This window comes from Pectinophora gossypiella, chromosome 5 (genome assembly GCF_024362695.1).
Source record: "Pectinophora gossypiella chromosome 5, ilPecGoss1.1, whole genome shotgun sequence".
In the NCBI taxonomy this organism is placed as follows: domain Eukaryota; kingdom Metazoa; phylum Arthropoda; class Insecta; order Lepidoptera; family Gelechiidae; genus Pectinophora; species Pectinophora gossypiella.
This window is the reverse complement of record NC_065408.1, coordinates 15,217,508-15,239,462: the sequence shown is the minus strand read 5'-3', so window position 1 is coordinate 15,239,462 and position 21,955 is coordinate 15,217,508. Positions and strand designations below refer to the sequence as shown.

Sequence of the window (21,955 nt, the reverse complement as noted above, 5' to 3'; positions counted from 1 at the left end):
GAACAGAAACGATAGATTCACTTTCATTTTAAAACCTAATTGTCATGTTTAGGTGCAGATTTCCTAGCCGTACCCTAAGGTGTGTAGGCTCGTGACCGACTCCTCACAGGTGCAAGCTTGCAGGTGATGCGACCCACTTACTGCAGATAAACATACACACATAAACTCACGCCCGTAATCACAAATGGAGCGTGCAGAGCTACAAGTAAACAGAAGACAACTTACAATCCTAAGATGGATAAAATGTATATGTAAACAGCCTATATACGTCCCACTGCTAGGCACAGGCCTCCCCTCAATCAACCGGAGGGGGTATGGAGCATACTCCACCACGCTGCTCCACTGCGGGTTGGCGGAGGTGTTTTTACGGCTAATAGCCGGGACCAACGGCTTAACGTGCCCTCCGAAGCACGGAATCATCTTACTTTTTCGGACAATCAGGTGATTCAAGCCTGAGAAGTCCTTACCAAACAAAGGACAGTCTCACAAAGTGATTTCGACAATGTCCCCATCGGGAATCGAACCCGGACCTCCAGATCGTGAGCCTAACGCTCTAACCACTAGACCACGGAGGCTGTTGGATAAAATGTAACTGGTACTTACTTTGGTATGAATTGTTTGCATTGCTATTGCGTGTGTGTATGGTCAGCTTTCTCTGATTTTAGTGTTAGTTCATATCTTGGATCTTTACCTGAAAAAAGAAAGAAAACATAAATGAGTAGGTAAGTACGTATAATTAATTACTGTAAAGATATGATTGTGTCTGTTACACGCATAGCTATTCGTTGCGTTACTATTGTAACTACGTTTTTCTCGTTTAAATTACTTAAGTATTTACTTAACAATGTTTATAAGCTTTTATTAAATTTATAACATAACATAAGATCACGACTATATCCTAAATGGGGTAGCCAGAGGTACATCCATCGCAAGAAGAATTAAGTAGTCACACTTCAAGGAGCTTTCTTTTTTCATACAATTTATATAAGTAATAATTGGTCTTGTTATGCAGGGGTAGTTTTCGCTCACGCGAGTCCCTCTCAAATTCACCGTCTACAGGTAATACAAAATCGTTTCATGCGGAAAGCCACGGGAGCTCCGTGGTTCCTTCGCAATGAAAATCTGCACATTGACCAAGGGTCGTCGACCACGCCGGCGGGGTCGGTATCGGGGTCCTGTAAACCTCAACAGCGCCATCTATGCTAAGTTTGGGGAAGGTAGCCTAGAAAGTGCCCCATTGAGAAAGTTATTTTAATTATTATGTATTATGGGTAAAATTGAAACACATAGGTAGTTACCCTACACAGTTTTAAACGCACACGTAGACACGCACAAATGCTTAAAGCACCCTCCCACTTTCATCCAAAACCAACAACTTGCGGCACGCTGAGAGGTGAGGATATGGTATCCCGACGTGCCGGCAGAGTAGGGGAATGATTGGTGATGACGATGATAAAGTAGAAGGAATAGCAATCAGGAATATATACAGTTTATTAAAAACACTTCACAAACTTAGTAACGTAGTAATTAAGTACTTAGTTTATATAGCAAATGTAAATTGTTACTGGCAATACATTTATTTTATTCTTCTTATTCTTAGTCACAAACATAATAGTTCACAATATACACATTTCACAAAAGAATCAAGACTAAGGAATTAGAGGGCACGGCCCTAAACGGTATAATACACTTGTTGTTTTTATGAAGGTCGGGGATTCAGTGAGTCAAAAGTGAGTAAAATGAAAGGAAATGCGAATGGAATGGAATGAGAATTTCGTAATTTAAAATGATGATGGTCCGAACAAAAGGCCAGTATGTGCAGAGTTTGTACTCTGCTACAAACTCAACAACAGGTGTATCCAAACGAGCTTGTAATTAAAATAACTGTCCACTAAATAGCTGTCGTGTAGGAATGGGGAAGGGCGACTATATACTCGTCTACGTAATTGTCGATCCCCTATGATCAAGTGATGAAGTGATCTCCCGAGTCTATTAAATCAGTCACGCGAACGCGCTTAGTGGGTGTTTTTTTTTTAATGTTTGAAGAAAGAACGAGATAATCGGATTTACTGAATGAATACACTACTTAAAGAACTTGAGCTAGGTAAGTAAGTACAAGAAAAGTGTCAATTTGGCTGGCTGTAAAGTGACATTGGAGCCTAGAAGAACTAACCCGAAATTACTAACAAAAAAGCATGCTACATTACAGTATTATCTGGGGGGCAAGGGAGGGGTTGTAATAGGCCACATGAAAGAAATGTCAAGTAGCAGTAGGTATTGATTTTTTAGATCAACTGCTTTGATGTGGGGCTTTTTATCCCCTATCGTTATCCCCTATAGCATTATCACCTAAGATTTGACAGGTCCGGTTTTATACAAAAGCGACTGCCTGACTGACCTTTCAACGAAGAGAAAATCAGACCAATCAGAATCCATACCTCCAAAACGCATTTCTGGGGAATGTGGTTTTCATCAGGATATTTTTCTTCACCGACGAGTACGTGATAATAATTTATGATCCAAGCATGGATTTGATAGCAATTTCGTAAATGTGTGTGTGTGTGTGTGTGAATATGACATGTGTACCACGTCTGACCCAGTAGTATGCTCTGTTCTCTACCCTTCTTGTAAGGAGATGAACTTATTTAAGGTTGTTTATGGTAAAAATGAGGATTTATACTGGTAGTATAAATTGCTTCTACACGTTATGCTGTTCTGGGAGCAAATAAAAAACATAAAAAACGTTCAGCTGCTTGTCTTCCCGGGCATGTCGTAAAAACCGAGGGATTGTGTCCTCTAACATGATGGACTAATGTTATGGGCGATAGGCTGATCCCTTATCACCATTAAGGTTTATCATATCCAGCTTACATCGTATCAACAGTGGATGCAAGTTGTCTTTGATTACCTGTGGCTCTGCCCACCCCATTAGGGATTACTGGCGTGAGTTTATGAATGTATGAATGTATACTGGTAGAGATAACGGGCCAATGGAAAAAATGTAGTAAAATTATATTTCCCATTCCACCTGTCTGTGTGTGGCACTTAAATCCTTATAAGGTTACAGTCTTTACCTCTAACGCGAAAATTACCACCACACTCATTAAAAACTTGTTCCAAGTGCAAAACCCATCATACTTGTATCTTAGAGCATGCTATAACCATCTTCAACGCCCCGACACGAGACACGGAATCCATTTGTCGTGCAAGCTAACGTAAACGCACAAGTAATCGTTTCGCTTGATTAGTTCACTCATAAACATTACGTTTATTACATAAAAGTGGTTACAGACTCGCGTGGTCACGGTCACGGGCGCGACTAATCGGGGAAATTGTGTAATGTCGTCTTCTTTGGAGGTAAGAGCCGCGGGTTTAGGCGTTTAGGGCCTACTCACGTTTCCAACTGATTCAGGTTCAAACTTGATATTATTGACAGATACCAAATAAAAGAGAAGGTGCAGGTCGTGTCGTATCAGGAGGTGAAGGATTTGGCGGGAAGAAGAGGGGAGTGGCGATTACTCCACCGACAAGAGCGCAGCTCTTAAGTAAAGAGAGAGAGACCAATTTAGAGAGGTCAAATGCCTTCAATAAAATGTTCTAGTTAGGATTTTGGTTTCGACTCTTCGATTCATAACAGTGTTATCGAAAACAAATTAAATGACAATGGGCAAAAATATATGGAACTTGGAACAAGAAACCTCCACTGATGAGACTTGCATGTAATGAGTCGATTTTTGTATTTATCACGTTTATAGCCAGGACAAATATGACCGTAGAAAAAGAGCCCCGGGACAGAATCCGATAGAATTTTGCCAGAATCATAGGAAAAGCATACGCTTTCATAACATGCAAGTCTCATCAGTAAAGGTTCTTGGACCGCATTCACCCATTGTTCTTTCAGTTGTATTTGACTAAATCCAAGATCGAACGGCTAACTTACATTCAACTAATTGTTTACTTTGGATAATAATACTTCCTTGTACGTCACGCCAGTGATGATGGCTACTCCACGTTCAAATGGCCCTCCATTTTGGTGGACTCTCTCCATTTTGTGGATTTAATGTTCTTTTTATTTAATAATAATAATAAAAAAACTGCCGTAAAGGTTATTATAATGAAGTTCATGGTGACGGGTCATCCTATTGCGCAAACAAATTAGTTAGTCCATCATTTTCGAAAGGACTTTTGCAACAGTTGGATTGCAGTCGCTACATTGTGACTATCAAGTCATAAATAATATCCTTATACAAAGGTCACATAAAGTATCAGGTTTCGAGCTGACACGACTGGCAAGATGGAAGGTGCAATCTAGACAACGGTACTCGGGTCTGCGCGGCGTGGTAACGAGGCGGAAAGGACGGCGCATCACTCAGGGCGGTGCATTTGCCGCTAATGAAAATGCGCAGTACCTTGTATGAAACGTTATTATATATCTACTAGAATATGGATCACTAATTTGAAACCCATATTATTACGAACATATTGACCGATTGGAGAGGATTCGTCGTCAGCTGAACATAAAACTACGTGTCCGAATCTTATGTTGTTACATATGGCCCGTGGTGCTTTACGGTTGTGAAGCATGGACAATTAAGGAAGACACTAGACGGCGTCTCGATGCCTTCGAGATGTGGTGCTACCGTCGCATGCTGCGACTAAGCTGGACCCAGAAAGTCACCAATATGAAGGTTCTCCAACGCGTCGGTATGTCCCGGAAATTGATGCAAACTGTCAAAAAACGGAAAGTAACGTATTTGGGGCATATTCTTAGGAATGAAAGATGCCAGCTGCTTCAATTAATTATGATGGGCAAAATTGAAGGGAGAAGACGTCGAGGGAGGAGGAAGAAGTCGTGGCTGCGGAATATCCGCGAATGGACCGGCGTTACAAGCGTAGAACAGCTGTTTCGTCTTGCTTCTGACAGAGATGAGTTCTCAAAGCTGACGGCCAACGTCCAGTAATGGACAGGCACTGGAAGAAGAAGAAGAAGAGAGGATTCAAAGGAAGTTTATGAGATACCTTGGCTTTAAATTCAAAATTCCAAGGGTTGCCTATCCGCACCGCTGTGCACGATTTCATCTTCTTCCCTTAAATAGTCGTCGTGACATCGCTCTTCTTGGTCAAGATTGTGAGGGGTCTCGTTGACTTCCCACTTCTTCTATCTAAAGTCGGGCTCAGCGCTCCGGGAAAACTATTTAAACCACGTCAAATTTTCACGATCCCCAGTGCTAGGACTATTTACAGGAAAAAACTCCTTCCTTGTGAGAGCTACAACTACATTCAATCGACTCTGCAGTGATGACAGCATTGATGTATTTAACTCTAGTTTATATACCATCAAAACACATCTTATATCGAAATTTACCAACAGCAACTAATTTGATATTGGTAATCTCAGCAGCGAGTATTTAATTTCATTATTTAATTTTGCAAGTATACCTAACTCTCTTTTGATTTAATTTGGTTCTATATTATTATGTGGAAGCTTGTAATTGGCCTCACTCTAGCTTATGTTTGTACGTATTTATTTAAAGGTCCACTCTGTTAGCTTTCCTCAATAAATAAATAAAACATATTGAATATTGACAAAATTGGAGATGTCTTTAGAAAAGGTTTAGCACGATCTACTCTGAACCGGCGTGCGTGTATGGAACGATTGATGAATGTGGAGGAAGCAAGAGAAGTGTGTCAAGATCGAAGCAAATGGAATTCCATAGTCTCTGCTTAACCCGGTGGGAAATAGGCGTGTGATTATTTATATATGTATGTAAAAATCTGGACTCAGACTTTGTTCGAATTCGAACCCGAATGCACCACGGGATCTGACAACCAGGTGACGACAAATGACTCCTCACTACTCCTTTTAACCATTATACGTTAGAAAAGGCACAACCTTTGCCGGTTTTTACAATACGCCGTAGACTATCAGCTGAAGGCAGTCTTTGTTTTTTGTTTGCTCCTAATTTATTTATTGACAATTGCAACATAAAAATACCTTTCTACATAATTTGACAATGCCATCGAAACGAAGAAGTGGAATTAAAAAATCTAAAACGGTTACTCACTCCATTAAAACCAGTACAGAAGACGCTGGTGTCAAATTAAAAATAAATTCTCGTCGCCAAAGATGTAACTGTTCGATAAAGGGAGAACTTGTTTAAAGCGGGTACTTTGGTATTTGAGACAGTGATGTGTCGGTCAAGGGAATGTTCCCGTTGGAAAAACTCTTTAATAGTACGGACACTGGCTGCTTTTCTTTTTCTAATTGTTACACTCTGGTCTTATCTGACTATAGGTTAGGTAATACAGCTAAGTTTTACTCCTTTTTAACCCCCGACTTTGAGGAGCTCGGTGGCGCAGCGGTAAACGCGCTCGGTCTGCGATTGTTGAAATTAAGCAACTTTCGCAAAGGCCGGTCATAGGATGGGTGACCACAAAAAAAAAGTTTTCATCTCGAGCTCCTCCGTGCTTTGGAAGGCACGTTAATCTGTTGGTCCCGGCTGCATTAGCAGTCGTTAATAACCATCAATCCGCAATGGGCCCGCGTGATGGTTTAAGGCCCGATCTCCCTATCCATCCATAGGGAAGGCTCGTGCACCAGCAGTGGGACGTTTATGGGCTGATGATGATGATGATGAACCCCCGACGCAAAAACGACGGTGTGTTATAAGTTTGACGTGTCTGTGTAAATGTGTGTCTGTCTGTGGCATCGTAATTCCCAAACGGCTGATCCGATTTTAATGCGTTTTTTTTTGTTTGAACGGTATATCAGTCGAGAGTGTTCTTAGCTATGTTTGGTGGAAATCGGTTCAGGTCTTCAAGGTCATCAGGTCGTTTGTTAAGTGTGATAGGAAAGTTACACGCTCAGTTTGCTTTCAAGCATATGTGGGATAAGTTATTTATTGCTTTTTAAATTTTAAATTTATTTTATTGGGTTCCCAAATTGGGAACATTTCCGGGAACGGTACATCATTGTTTGAGTAGTGGAGAGCACTTGTCTGTTAATTATTTCCGATATGCGTTGACACGGGCAAAGCGCACGGTGAAGGTTGATTTATTTTAATGAGGCCCCTGATTACGTGACGAGTACTAACCAGTGGATTCATTATGAACTAGCCTTAATGTGTGTTAATCGAATTGGCTCACTGCATAATTTGTATTGATTCTGTTATAGTATCCAATTAAAATAACCTATTCTATATGTGCATCAACTTTCATGGAATTAAATGGATAGGCTATTGCCACATGTAATAATGCCTAATTACGTAATTATATCAACAAGGGGGCTACAAAAGGGGTAAAAGAGGGAGCTTATCGAAGCGATTCATCTAAAAGGCAATATTTTACACTTGTTTGTGTGAAAATGGAGGAAGGGGAAGACCAAGAAGAGCTTACATGGAAAAGATTAAAAGATTAAACGTCGTGTCTTATAAGGAAGTGCAAGAATTGGCCTTTGATAGACAAGAATAGAGAATGCTATACCGACAAGAGCGTGGTTCTTAAATTAATGATGATGATAATATTTTTTAACATCGCGCACTTACTTTTACATGCGCAAATGAAGCACGGACTTTACTAATTTTAATTAATTAATTTTGTGGAGCTAATATAAAACCACCATTATTATTATGTAGTTGAATAGGAAGTCGTTTATTTTTTATCCCTAGCACTCTTTAAATCCCGAATACATTGTGATATGTTAGGTCCTTAATTTTTTTTATTTTATTATTTTTTTCTTATATATTTCTTATATATTTTATTGATAAAAATATATTAACATCTACATAACTTAAAATAACTTACTTTAGGCATTAAGATTACAAATAATTAAAACTATACTGCTAAATTACAGATGCTCCCTTTTATCACCTCTCGACCGAATGTCCCTAGCACTTATTATATTTAGAGTTCGGATACATGTCAAATCTTTAAATTAGGTAAGCGGACCCTATGAAAAACGGGATAATGCTAAGGACATGATGATGTTACATGTTTGGATTAAACTTACCTGAACAGAAAGTCGTCCCATCAAAAACGGGTCACTTTAAAAGTCGATTTCACCAATTCTGAAGTAACCTTTAGTCTTTAAAATGGAATTCTTATCCGAACAAGATTTAAGCCGCATTATGAAAGGCGCGTCAATGATGAATGTGGCTCTTATTTAAATATCCGAACAAATATTCAAGGATTGCGTTGCGAAATGTTTCGTGTGATCTGATAATACGAACACGGTCACTTTCTCTGCGGCTTAACGAGGTTCCTTGTAAAACGTAAGAACAACACGCAAATCTTTTATAGTGAATTTCTCAGTGTAGATATCTCGGCTACACACGTTGAGAAGCTGCAGTCGTTTTAGGCGGATGAAACTTTCGACAAAAAAAAATATAAAAACTAACGATTGAAAGCGTAACTATCTCTCTCTCCCCCTAGCATTCTCCCGTTTCTCACAGGGTCCGCTTACCTAACCTGAAGATTTGACAGGTCCGGTTTTTTACAAAAGCGACTGCCTGTCTGACCTGCCAACCCGCGAAAGGAAAACCCGCCCAATACAGGTTAGGTCACATACCTCCGAAAATGCATTTCTCGGGAATGTGCGTTTCCTCTCGATGTTTTCCTTCACCGTTGAGCACGTGATAATCATTTATGATCCAAACATGAATTCAAAAACAAATTCGACAATCATTGGTTTAGGCCTGTGCTGGATTCGAACCTGCGACCTCAAAGTGAGAAGCAAGCGTTCTACCAACTGGGCTACCACGGCTCGATTGAAAGTATAACTATGTCTTCTTAATTTACTGCTGACACGCTCTTTTCTGTGTAGCATTCTCCATTCTTGTCGAACAAAGGCTAAATTCTTTGACTTCTTTACAATACACGATTTCGCCGTCTCTTTATTTTGTTCCATGTAAAAAGAAAGAAAAAACGTTTATGTCCACGTTGTACGCCACATTAACAAACTTAAAATTACTTAAATAACGAAGAGACAAAAATAATCCCAATCAATAATCTTGTAAGCTCTTCTTGGTATTTCTCTTCCTCTCTTTCCTTCTTTCTTCCCTTCCATAAATTATGTTACCAATTGAATAAAGATATTTTTAAGTTGGATATTTACTAGTTTTAAAAATATCTTTATTCAGTGTCCCTCATGTAGATACGTAGCTATTTGGTCGGAGGTCTTACTAGGCTTCAAAATTCGCTGCGGAGATTTTTGATTTGTCCCTGGCAAGGATGCGAAACTATTCTTATAAGAATTATTTGCCAATATTCTCAGAAGTAACAAAAGTTCCTTTTGTCTGAGTATTTTCTAAGAACATTCAAAATAGGAGCTAGAACTTGATATTCCAGACACAGCATTTCGTAGTTTCATGCCGTTCTTAGCTCAGTTCGTCACATAAAACTTATGCGATTTGCATTATGGTATTGTGTGAATTTAACTTCCACATGCGTTGTTGAGAATCTTAAAATAATTTTCAAAACATAAGCTTATCTCGATCCCGATCTCCCTATCCATCCATAGGGAAGACCCGTGCCCCAGCAGTGGGGACGTTAATGGGCTGGTGATAATGATGATGAAGCTCAAGACTGTATTCCCAATTGGAGGGGTAGTTCATAGGTCGCAATATGAAGATATACTAAGCCACGCTTCAGCGAGTTTCGGTCCCAATATTGAACATTTTATTTTGTTTTGCAATAACATTTTGTTCATTTTCCACAGACAACCTACATATAGTCACGAATGTATAAATCACCAAATAAATAATTAAATAACAACAATGCTTCGTGATGGTCAACAGAGACCGGCAATTTCTGCCGAATGCCCGATAGCATAGATAAGATACAATTCATTAGGGTCGCGCTAGATCGTGCGTGCGTGCTTACTGGCCGGATTAAATCGTTTGTAGCATTCAATTACTGAGCCTTATCTGCTACATAGTAAACAATGAAATTATGGAATACAGTTTAAATTTTGAATTCCGTTCGTTTTCAGATAAATTGATAAAATAAGGATGATAAATTCTACAGTGACTTTGGTGATTCATACTACTTGCAATGACGAGCTTTCCATTCTACGTTCTCCAAAAAAAATATAGGTGGCGCTGTAAAAATTGCCTTCGTTTAACTTTCTAATTCCATGGATAACAGGCATATGCATCTTTAATCTTTGTTTTTGGGTATAAAATGATAACCCGTATTATTACACCCAGGCACAATCTTCCACCCATTATTATTCTGATCAAAATAAAGAGAAGCAATATAGGTAGCAACATAATTCTATACATCATCTGATCCATATATCAAGCAACAATTATTTTTATAAATGCTTCTGCAATGTTTATACACTATATTTTTGAATAATTATGTAATTGAGTAACGATAGGTAATAAATATGTTAAAAAGTTCTTCATTGAAATGAATGTAACCTTTTGATACATATATCTAGCTTTATATTAGTGAAAACAAAGCATATTCCATCTTTTTACCACTGGTTGACGTAAAATTAAAAAAACCCAATATATTCATTTCTGACGGAAACTACAATTTACGTTCTACAAAAACGGTCATATTTACTTACATACACAGTCTGGTTTGAGCATATGTTATACTAAAATAATAATTAAGTACCTATTTTAGACAATAGGAGTTTCTTTAAAATAAATTAACCCGAGGTCTGCCAAAGAACGATTAAGCGTAGTGTGTTAGGTGTCAAACGAATTGATGGAGTCCGAAACACAACACTGCGTTCAAAAACGGGAATCGCTGATGTGGGACGAAAAGCCGCCAGACTCAAATGGGATTGGGCCGGACATGTTTGTCGCATGCACCCTGAGCGGTGGGCACGGATCGTCACGCATTGGGTGCCTCATGACGGGTACAGGCCTCGTGGTAGACCTCGAAAGAGATGGCGCGACGACTTGTACTACGCACAGGGCCGCGAAAAATGGAAAGAGGAAGGGGAGGCCTTTGCCCAGCAGTGGGATCTTGTAGGCTAGATTAGATTCTCTCTCTCTTTATTTAAGAGCTGCGCTCTTGTCGGTGGAGTAATCGCCTTCATTTCGCCTTAGATTAGATTAGAAGGCCAATATTGAACAGCTGTCAAACTATTTGCATGAGTGCACTCAACGGGTCATCCATTCATAAAACTGCACTCGACGTCCACACAATAATCTTTACGAAGATGAATGACTCTTAACGAGTCAGATCACTGAGCCAGATGAGTGACGAGTTGACTCACTCACTGAGTGACATCATGACACCATTATGTCGAGATAACTGATAAGAACGATATGGTGATAGATTGGTTTAGTGGTTAATTTTTAAGATTATGATTAACCATTTATGTGCGGAGCTGGAGTAAATTAAAATGAAATTGCACATAAAAGCTGGACTGTATTTAATTTAATAATATTATAGTTTTACATTTTGAGTGAGTAAGTAAAGAGTGTTAGACGCGTCATCTTGCGGTCGAATTAACTTAAAACTAGTGTTGCCACATTATTTTATGTGAGGATTTGAACAATTTATGTAAGTTTCTAAAGTAGGAATGATATAGACAACTTCATTCAAAATGTCTACAGTATTCCTATAAAGCACTGTCTGACAATCATCGCATTTCCGAAAACAAACGAATAGTAATTAAGTTCCATGTTCATAAATTATTAGATTTATTGTGTATCGGAATTTGAATTCAGAACTAAGTAAGTGTGAAGTAAGTACATCACTGTTGGAAATTAGTATTTGTTGAATTCGGAAATGCTTTTTAACGGACTTTAAAAAGGAGGTTTTGAAACGATAAATGATAGATAAGATGATAAAAGAGAGATAAATGATTTATTTCTAATTTTTACCTACTTGACTCGTATGTATGTCATCCCCCTAGCATTATCCCGTTTCTCACAGGGTCCGTTTATCTAACCTGAAGATTTGACAGGTCCGGTTTTTTACAGAAGCGGCTGCCTGTCTGACCTTCCAATCCGCGAAGGGAAAACCAACCAAATACAGTTTAAGTTACCTCCGTAAATGCATTTCTCGGGAATGTGGGTTTCCTTACGATGTTTTCCTTCACCGCTGAGCACGTGATAATCATTTATGATCCTAACATGAATTCGCAAACAAATTCGAAAATCATTGGTTTAGGCCTATGCCGGATTCGAACCTGCGACCACAAAGTGAGAGGCAAGCGTTCTACCAACAGGGCTACCACGGCTTACTCGACTGTATGTAATTGACTCGTATGTATGTAATTTCTTTTATAGTCCAGCAGACAACCTTGCAACGCAAGACGCATCCCAATAAAAAACAAAGTCTCGGCCTCTTATAAAGCCATATCGGGCTGAATACACTTGAGGCCCGTAGCCTCTTGTAATCCAATACTGATGGTTGCACAGGGAATATATTTTAATATCAATTAGCCAATAGGAAGCGGATCCTGCGTTGGGTTGCATCACGATGCAATAATGCACCGCAGATGTGGGTCAGCTATTATTTATAAAACACATCGTAAGCTCGGAGGAAATGAAATCAATGCTTTATTAATATTGTGATTGGATTTAGCATTAAAATGCGCATAGGTGGGTATGTGTTGTGTGTTGGGAGGTGTTGCCAGTTGCTAGAACGCTTGACTCTCAATTTGAGGTCGCAGCTTCGAATCCCAGCATACGCCTAAACTAATGATTTTCGAATTTGTTTCCGAATTCATGTTTGGATTATAAATGATTACCACGTGCTCAGCGGTGAACAAAAACATTGTGAGGAAACCCACATTCCTGAGAAATGCATTTCGGAGGTGTGACCTAACCTATATTGGGCTGGTTTACCTTTCGCGGGTTGGAAGGTCAGACATGCAGTCGCTTCTGTAAAAAATCGGACCTGTCAAATCTTCAGGTTAGGGATGACGCTAGGGAGATGATGAGGTGGGTATGTGTTTGTGTTGGTATGTCGTAGAAACCGACAGCGGGATTGTGTCCTATTGTAACATGTTGGATACCATGATGGCGCAACTACGGTCGTACCACCAAAAATGTAGGTATGCAGCTGATACTTTGTCTTGGAAAATTCCACTTGATATCAACTCAGAATCACGGTCTGAATCAATCCTCAAAATTTTCGTTACGATGTCACTAATACCCTGTATATAGTATATTTTTTTTACGTGACAACATGCCTGTCAGTCTACAACATAAACTTTATATATTTTTTTTAACTTTATAATTAGTTCAAGAATTTTACGACTATCATTTTTCCATATAGGTATAGTTATAACCTAGGAACTAACTTTACGAGGAAGATGTCTGTTTAGAGTCAGTGAGTCATTTCTATGTTGATTTACAACGCATTGTCGTACTATCTAGGTATCCTAGATTACGAGTAAACAATCTCAAGGATATTGTACATCTTCATAACATTTTAAGCGTTCACTATTTCGTGTAACACAAAGCCTCACCTCAGCGAGCTTTCTGTTACACCAGTGATAGGTAGTGAGCGTCAAAAAAAGGTGAGCCGTATCGTCGTCTATAATTGTCGAACTAAATGTGTTAGTGAAAACTAAGTACCTGTTATTTTATATCTGCTGTAAAGGAAAGGGACGGGAAATCGACGATATACATTTGTCAAATAGGTTTGTAGGTATGTAATAATTATTCTAAATTTACAATTTCTTAAAGTAATACTTATCTTCACGATTGAAGTGAACAACTTAATTTACCTGCAAGGTTTTAAGTAACGATTTATTTACTTTACTGTTCGTGTAAAGCCAATTTTAAGGCTCTAACCATTTATCAGCCGTAAAAGGAAAGACGTTGCATCTACTTCTAATGCATCAGGGTAAATTTTGCAATTTGTATTCCTCAAGTATTTACGCAGAGATGTAAACGCTCGTAGTCAAAGCAAATTGTCTAGATTAAAAACGTAGAGGGACTATAAAGTGCACTAGATAAGCTAGATGTCTGGTTTGCTGGTCATAGAGTAGGTAAACCACTCTCAACTGGTACACTAGTATGCTTGGTATTACTTAGAATATAGGAATGAGGAGCTCGATGGCGCAGCGGTAAACGCGCTCGGTCTGCGATTGTTGAAGTTAAGCAACTTTCGCAAAGGCCGGTCATAGGATGGGTGACCACAAAAAAAAGTTTTCATCTCGAGCTCCTCCGTGCTTCGGAAGGCACGTTAAGCCGTTTGTCCCGGCTGCATTAGCAGTCGTTAATAACCATCAATCCGCACTGGGCCCGCGTTATGGTTTAAGGCCCGATCTCCCTATCCATCCATAGGGAAAGGCCCGTGCCCCAGCAGTGAGGACGTTAATGGGCTGATGATGATGATGATGAGGGAATAACCGTTTGGGAAGCAATCATCACTAATTTAAGAGCCACACTCTTGTCAGTGTAGTATTCTCCATGCTACTTTTAGGGGAAAAATAGCGCAGTGGATTCCATCTTGCCTTCCGCTCCGCAGTACTCAGTCTGACGCGAGTGGGATGGCGCCCAGAGTAGTCTATTTCAAAGCCGTACTAGGACTTCTGTCGCCGCCTCGGAATAGTACTGACAGTTACTTCTGCCTTTTGACAGGTTCCAGGTTACAGTCCCTTGGAACTAATGAACGAACTGTGACAAATAACTAACTAAAATTGACTATTATTAAATGTGAATGAAAGCTTCCCCTCTCTATGAAGACACAAAAATCTATTTAGCCTTATCTTTTCTGCAATAAACATTAAGCAACATTTGCGGGACTTTGAATGAGTGACGCGATTTATGGCGAGTTTATTCAAGTGAAATCACGCAGTGACGTTGTTTATGTAAATACCTACGTGAGACACATAGTTTTATGTACCTAGTCTGAGTAATCTGAGATAGGCAATGAATATTCTATGCTGAGTCTTTGAGGCACGGAGCTAGACGGGGTAATAGCTTTACCTATGTCCTGTGCAGCGATCTGAGTTTACGCCGGTTAACACAGTACGTTAACTACAGGTGTTACGTTAATTGATTTTCTGAATTCGGTAGATATTTCAAAAATACAATACATAAACGCTTTATTGCATATATAAACACAACACTAAAAACAATTACAAATGTGACAGGAGAAGTACAATCGTCGGCCAACCATGCAACCCACTGATTAAGGCCAGGCGCGCACTAAGAGTTTTTCGCCTCGCGGCAGAAAAGCGGCATAACGTCGCACTGTAATTCTGTACCAAACAGTTTTAAATTGTATTGCACGCACTTGACGGCAGAGCTACCGCAGCGGCGCAGTATTACGTGCGACATAAGGGCGTGGACCCATGTCTACGGTGCGGTGCCGTTTGCCGTGCAACGGTACGGCACCGCCGCCGGCAGATGGCGCGGCGCCGTGCCGCACCACGGCGTCGTGTACCGACGTGCTCACTATTGTGTTGTCAGTTGCATAGTCGTCGTCGTCTTAACAGCAACGGGAGCAGGATACGTCTTTCGCGGTTCATAACAAGCCAAAACTAATTTTGGTATACGTGCTAAGCGTGTACGTGCCTGTACACAACGCCGTGGTGCGGCACGGCGCCGCGCCATCTGCCGGCGGCGGTGCCGTACCGTTGCACGGCAAACGGCGCCGCACCGTAGACATGGGTCCACGCCCTTATGCCGCTGCTCTTTTCTGCCGCGCGGCGTAAAACTCGTAGTGCGCGCCTGGCCTTAATACCACGGAATAAAAGAAAGAGGTTTAAAGGGCCAAATGAGCGCGAAACGCGCGCCGTACAGGTATGATCAAACAGTTTATACTTCAACTTTACACTCTACTAGTTCCGCAAAAGTTTACCGACACACGGAGCTTCGCTAAATCAAAAGGTCGTCTTGTGCATTATAATTTCCAGGGCAAGAAAACATATATCGAGTATCATTCAAGGACATCCCTCCTTATCACAGTGTGGAATCTACCTCTAACTACCCCATTTGGTATATAGTCGTGAACTTGTTCTGTTATATTGTTAAAATCATAATTCGGGTATCTGATTTACATTCCTCATATCTTTCCTATCAAATTCTAAGTTAATAAAACGATTCATATGCCTACGATCAAAGGAATCTTGCAAAAAGTGTCCTTACATACTTTCAACACTATCAATAAACTTCAAAGACATATTGAACTCTACGCTTCAAAAGCGACATTGTCCGTTTTTTGTCAGAATTTAACTGAATAATGGATGTTTCGAAACACGTAATGTGACAAAAACGTGTTTTATAAAAAAAAAACATCTTTTGTAATAGATCAAGCATCTGAGTTACGCGATTGGAATTCTATAGAGGTGTTTGACATAATGTTGTGTAAAAAAAAAGTAAGTAGTTTCTTTTTGTCGAGATATTACCTAGCACGTGTGCGAGTGGTATATTCAGGAGGGTGTTACAACCACGTTACACCGAATACGAATGTAGCATTGCTCCTTGACAATAATCGCTTATTCCATTTTTTATCGATCAGGGTTTATTGATATAATATCAATTATGTAGTTTTAATAACAATCGAGACAGTTGAGATTTTATCGCATTAAGCAAGCTGATGTTAAAGGCTTCTTCTTTTCTCGTGCCTATTCGTTGTGAGGCCCATGATAGCGCTCATCAACCCTTGTGTCAGGGTTACGATTGAGCCGCCAAAGGCACCTGAAAAGGTTAATGTAACGACTACAAACTTATAAGTAAATAGTCGCCGGGTCCTACAGCTTAACATGCCGTCAAAGCTGATATAAGTAAATATCATAATATATATAGCTGGAGACCCATGTACTGCCTGACTGACTGACTGACTCACTGACTGACTCACTGACAGAGTTTTTCTCCCAGAAGGAGCGCCGGAGGGTAAAAATGATGTATGGGAGTTGTGATCGGGCTCCGCATCAGGGAGACGCCCTACGGCACAACGACACCAAACACGCGAGCTGCTTTGGCAGCGAGCGAACCACGCGAAATCTAGTTTTAGATATAAGTGTCGTGTGAAAGCTCAGTAAAGCACGTATTCAGCTCATCTTGCGATTGGTGACTCTCTCTGACTCTCTGACTAACCCAATTGGGAATATAGTCGTGAAATTATGTTATTTTACTTATGTGAAGTAAAGCGTCGTGTTTCTTCACCATAAATTACAATCGTTTCCTACCGCAACATGTAATGAAAGGCTAAGCATACAAGTTATGTTTACATGCCCATATGATTATAGGTACATGTACAAATATTGATTATAGCAAATTGTTAGCTCTTAGCGTAAATGTAGGTATTCACGGCTATACACGCCCTTTTAGGTAACCGTGTAGTTAGTATGGAATGTCTTGATCCTTGTGTTTTATGGGTATTGACATGATTTTTACTTCTTGTTATAATTTTATTACTGGGCTTGGCTAGACACTGATTAGATCAGTTTACAAACATTGTTGTTTATGATTTCTTGTAATGTTTTATAGTATAATGAGCACATTTTTGTAACATTATAATTGAATAGGACGTTATAAAGGACGACCTTAGAATTGTTTTTACTTCATGTCCTCTAGAGGGCGCCATGTTGAAATTAGTGTGACGTCACATAGCCTATAACCATCATCATCAGCCCATTAACGTCCCCACTGCTGGGGCACGGGCCTTCCCTATGGATGGATAGGGAGATCGGGCCTTAAACCATCACGCGGGCCCAGTGCGGATTGATGGTTATTAACGACTGCTAATGCAGCCGGGACCAACGGCTTAGCGTGCCTTCCGAAGCACGGAGGAGCTCGAAATGAAAACTTTTTTTTTGTGGTCACCCATCCTACGACCGGCCTTTGCGAAAGTTGCTTTACTCAACAATCGCAAACCGAGCGCGTTAACCGCTGCGCCACCGAGCTCCTAACCACCGGACAAAAAATAAGCGCTTCTAATGTTAGCTCACTTGTTAAATTCTTATAAGCGCTTTAGAAGTTGGGTAATAGACGTACGGTCACGAGCATTAATATGTACCTATACACTTTGGTACCATGTCACATTCACTTTTTTGACAAATTGAACTGTAAGTCTCACTAAATGTCAAATATGTTAGTGCGACAGAGTCCTAAAGTGGGTACATTATATTGCTCATGACTGTAGATACACAGCGGTCAAACATATAACTCTCCTTTTTGCTTTGCCGCAGTCGGGTAATAATCGTTATAATTATTCGCTACGGTGTAAGAGCCGGCGTACTTATACATTATTCCTGTCGCGTACTTTACTGGTTTCGATACTCGCGATTGATTAAATGCTCCTTTGTAACGTAATTATACTTATACGACACAGCATTTGATACTAAACATCGGCGAAGTTTACGATGCGTGCGGTTATGTTGGTACACATTGACAGATAAACCCAGTACCTAGGTATACAGGGTGTTAGTGACATCGTAACGAATACTCAGGGGGATGATTTAGACCATGATTCTGAGTTAATATCAAGTGGAATTTTTCGTCACAAAATTCATGATTTTTTTTTAGTTTTTTTTAAATTGTTTTCAATTCTATAATTTTGCGATGAAAAATTCCACTTGATATTAACTCAGAATAATCAGCTGAATCATCCCCCTCAGTATCCGTTACGATGTCACTTACACCCCGCACAAGTACATACTGTACCCATACAAGTAGGTATGGGTGTGAGTGACACCGTAACGTATACTGAGGGGGATGATTCAGACCATGATTTTGAGTTGATATCAAGTGGAATTTTCAGTCGGAAAATTCATGAAATTTTTTGTTTTTCTTTTTATTATTTTCCGTTCCATACTTTTGCGACGGAAAATTCCACTTGATATCGTCTCAGAATCATGGCCTCAATCACCCCTCAAAGTTTTCGTTACGATGTCACTAACACCCTGTATTTTATCACTTACGGTATAAGGAGGGGAGGGTGGGGGAAAGCCGTGGTAGTCCAGTTGGTAGTACGCTTGCCTCTCACTTTGAGGTCGCAGAATCGAATCCAGCGCAAGCCTAAACCAATGATTATCGAATTTGTTTTCGAATTCACGTTTGGATCATAAATTATTATCACGTGCTCAGTGGGGAAGGAAAAACATCGTGAAGAAACCCACATTCGCGAGAAATGCATTTTCAGAGGTATGTGACCTAACTTGTATTGGGCTGGTTTTCCCTTCGCGGGTTGAAAGGTCAGACAGGCAGTCGCTTCTGTAAAAAACCGGACTTGTCAATCTTCAGGTTAGGTAAATGGACCCCGTGAAATACGGGATAATGCTAGGGAAATGATGATGATGATGGACGATATAAGGAGATTTGTCCACAAAATGTTTGAAAAAAAGGTTTTAGTCAATTTGGCTTAAATTTTGAGAAAACGTCGCCGATTTCGATCGGCTTTATACCTTTCGAGGTATAAAGTGAAATATTATAGTAGAGTTAAATAAGTAGAGTTAAAAACCAGTTTTTAATAGATATACATATTTATTTATATATTTGAGATAGAAAGACTTCTCTGTGTCTATATTAATTCTAAGTATATTTGTATATTTTTATAGTAGAGTTTGATTTTGAAAATGAATTTAAAAAATATTACTTTTTAATATAGACTTATTGTGCCGTACAAGAAAAAATGTACTTAATCCTATCTAATTTTATTTTATTTTCTCAGTATTTTTTTTTTACTATAAACCTAACATAGACAAGTAGAATACCATACCTAAGAAGTTCAAGGTAAACGAACTTAAAGTTGCGCTCAAGTTCGTCACTCTTCAAGTTCGTATGTCACCTGCGTCCACTCGTCATATGACGTCATAGCACAGTGGGTCAGGGCCAATCGTAGGTAGTTCAGACTGCATTATTCTATCTTACACGTATTAATAAATTCATCGTGTAAAATAAATCAATGTAATCGCACCTTTTTAAATGGAAATAGGTGGTAATAAATTGTCTATTACCTCGAGATGCTGGCAATGATAAACTGCTTGCTTGAAAGGTTTCGGTTTTTGCTATAAAATGTGTTCTGTGTGGCTTTCTCTTTCATTAGAGTGAATACTAACACACATACATAATAATATATGTCCTATTACTAGGCACAGGCCTCCCCTCAATGAACCGGAGGGGATATGGAGCATACTCCACCTCGTTTGGATAGAGGTTGGTGGAGATGTTTTACGGCGAATATTCAACGGGTTAAATACTTACATAAACTTTTTTAAAAATAAATAAATACACAAATGATTAAAATATTACATACAAAGCATACATATTTCGACACTCTTACTTAATATTTAAGTAGTAATAATAAGGGTATGAAAAGTGACTGAATCAATTAATTACCTGGGCTATTTTCCAGCATCTTGTCTTCCTTATAAAAAAAAAGTTAAGACGACTTTACAAACTGTTTGTCGAACCACTTCACACGTTTATACCTCATTCTCTTAAGCTTTATGTCTCCAGAAATGTTTAAAAATATGTAAATATCCTTCCCCTGCGCGGGCGCATGTCAACTCGTCACGCGTGGCTGTTAGCGGTGACGAATGACAAGACGTGGTGAGTGATGACAAATCATCAAGCGCCGCCGAGTGAAAGTTGCTAGTTTGTTTATTGCTGTTATGATCTAGATATATATCGTCTGTGCTGAGTTAATCCTGGAGATTGGACGAGATATATTAAGTACCTACATTGATTATGGTGGCATAAATAATAATTATTTATTTATTACGGAAAACAAACAATTCCATTGGTGTTAGTAGCATTTACAGTAGGTTAGTACACTTAAAACAAAAACAGCTAGGATTTATAATGCGCGCCTATTGCCACGCGCACGAGATGCCACACAGTTTGGGCTGTGGGCGACCGCCATAAAGAGGCAGTTTCGTGTAACTAATCTGGAAGATTATTATTGATGATGATGATGATGATGATCTCCGACCGATTTCGGTCTTGGCGACCACCTCGACTCCTAGTCGGCACGACGTTGATGCGCCCGAAGATGGCTTCTCTAACCTATCTTCACAGTGAACTCCCGCGCACAGTGCGGGCACGTGAGCACTCCGTTTTGGTAATTATAATGAATAATTATAATGCGGCAGGGGGACGGGCAGATATTACTTACAATAGAAAAATATATTTAGCAAAGCTTATCGAAGAATGAGGTCAATGCTACCAAATTATGAGAATTTCTCTAGTTGTATATTGGTTTTGTTACATTTTATCAATTTAAGTATGTTTTTTTTTACAAAGTTTCCGCTCTGTGTTTCCGATTGGTCTGACCAAGTAGTGAATATAATAAGTAACGTAAAAATAAAGCATCAGTCAGTCTGGTTGCAAAAGTGAGTAAGTAGGTGTACTTATTTTTTTTAAATCATAACTGGTAACTAAACGTAACGAAGTTGACAAATTGTTATGCAAAATAGTGTTTTAAAAATAAAAATGAGATGGTCACAGCTTCTATCTGTGGTCACAGTCTCAGTCACAACACTGTGCATACATCTAATTTATGTATTTCTTCGATCATTTTCTGTAAGTGGTCTTAGTTGTGTCAAGGTTGAAAGACAAGAGAGCTCTAAAATTTACGAGAATTGTAAATTAAAAAAATGTTCTGATGCAAAATAAGTTATGTATTCATGAGGCCCTTAAGAGACGTAAATATTTCAATACCAAACCATCGTTTGTCTTTACAATGTAAATACTACTGGGGGGTTAAAAAAGCACATCCAAGCAATTCAACTGAAAAAGCAATATTGCTATTTGACATTTGTCTGCATTGCGCACTCAAATGTCAAATTGCAATATTGCTTTCTGAGATTAATTGCTCCCAAGTAGCCTTTTTAATCTCCTTGATGACATGTCTTGATGACAATAGCGAACTTCCCCCAAGCCACGGTGCAATTCGTAATATAAACAAGTGACGATTTATTTATATCTAAATACTTACTTAATTACTTGTCTATGATGATGATGAAGCGGTCAGGTACGCAGGATATATTAAGGTGCGCAGACTTGTCTATATCGGACGGTTATAT

General features: G+C 39.3%; 1 protein-coding gene across 2 annotated transcripts in view; it reads right to left on the bottom strand.

Moving 5' to 3' along the window:
* LOC126367066 (uncharacterized) overlaps window positions 1–21,955 on the bottom strand; it is a 166,472-nt gene that overhangs the window by 120,286 nt on the left and 24,231 nt on the right. The window contains exon 2 of one of the 2 annotated variants that reach the window (XM_050010461.1): window positions 604–691. The exons of the other annotated variant lie outside the window; for it this stretch is intronic. The gene's annotated coding sequence lies outside the window, so the exon portion shown is untranslated. The remainder of the gene's footprint in view (window positions 1–603; window positions 692–21,955) is intronic. 2 annotated transcript variants of the gene reach the window in all.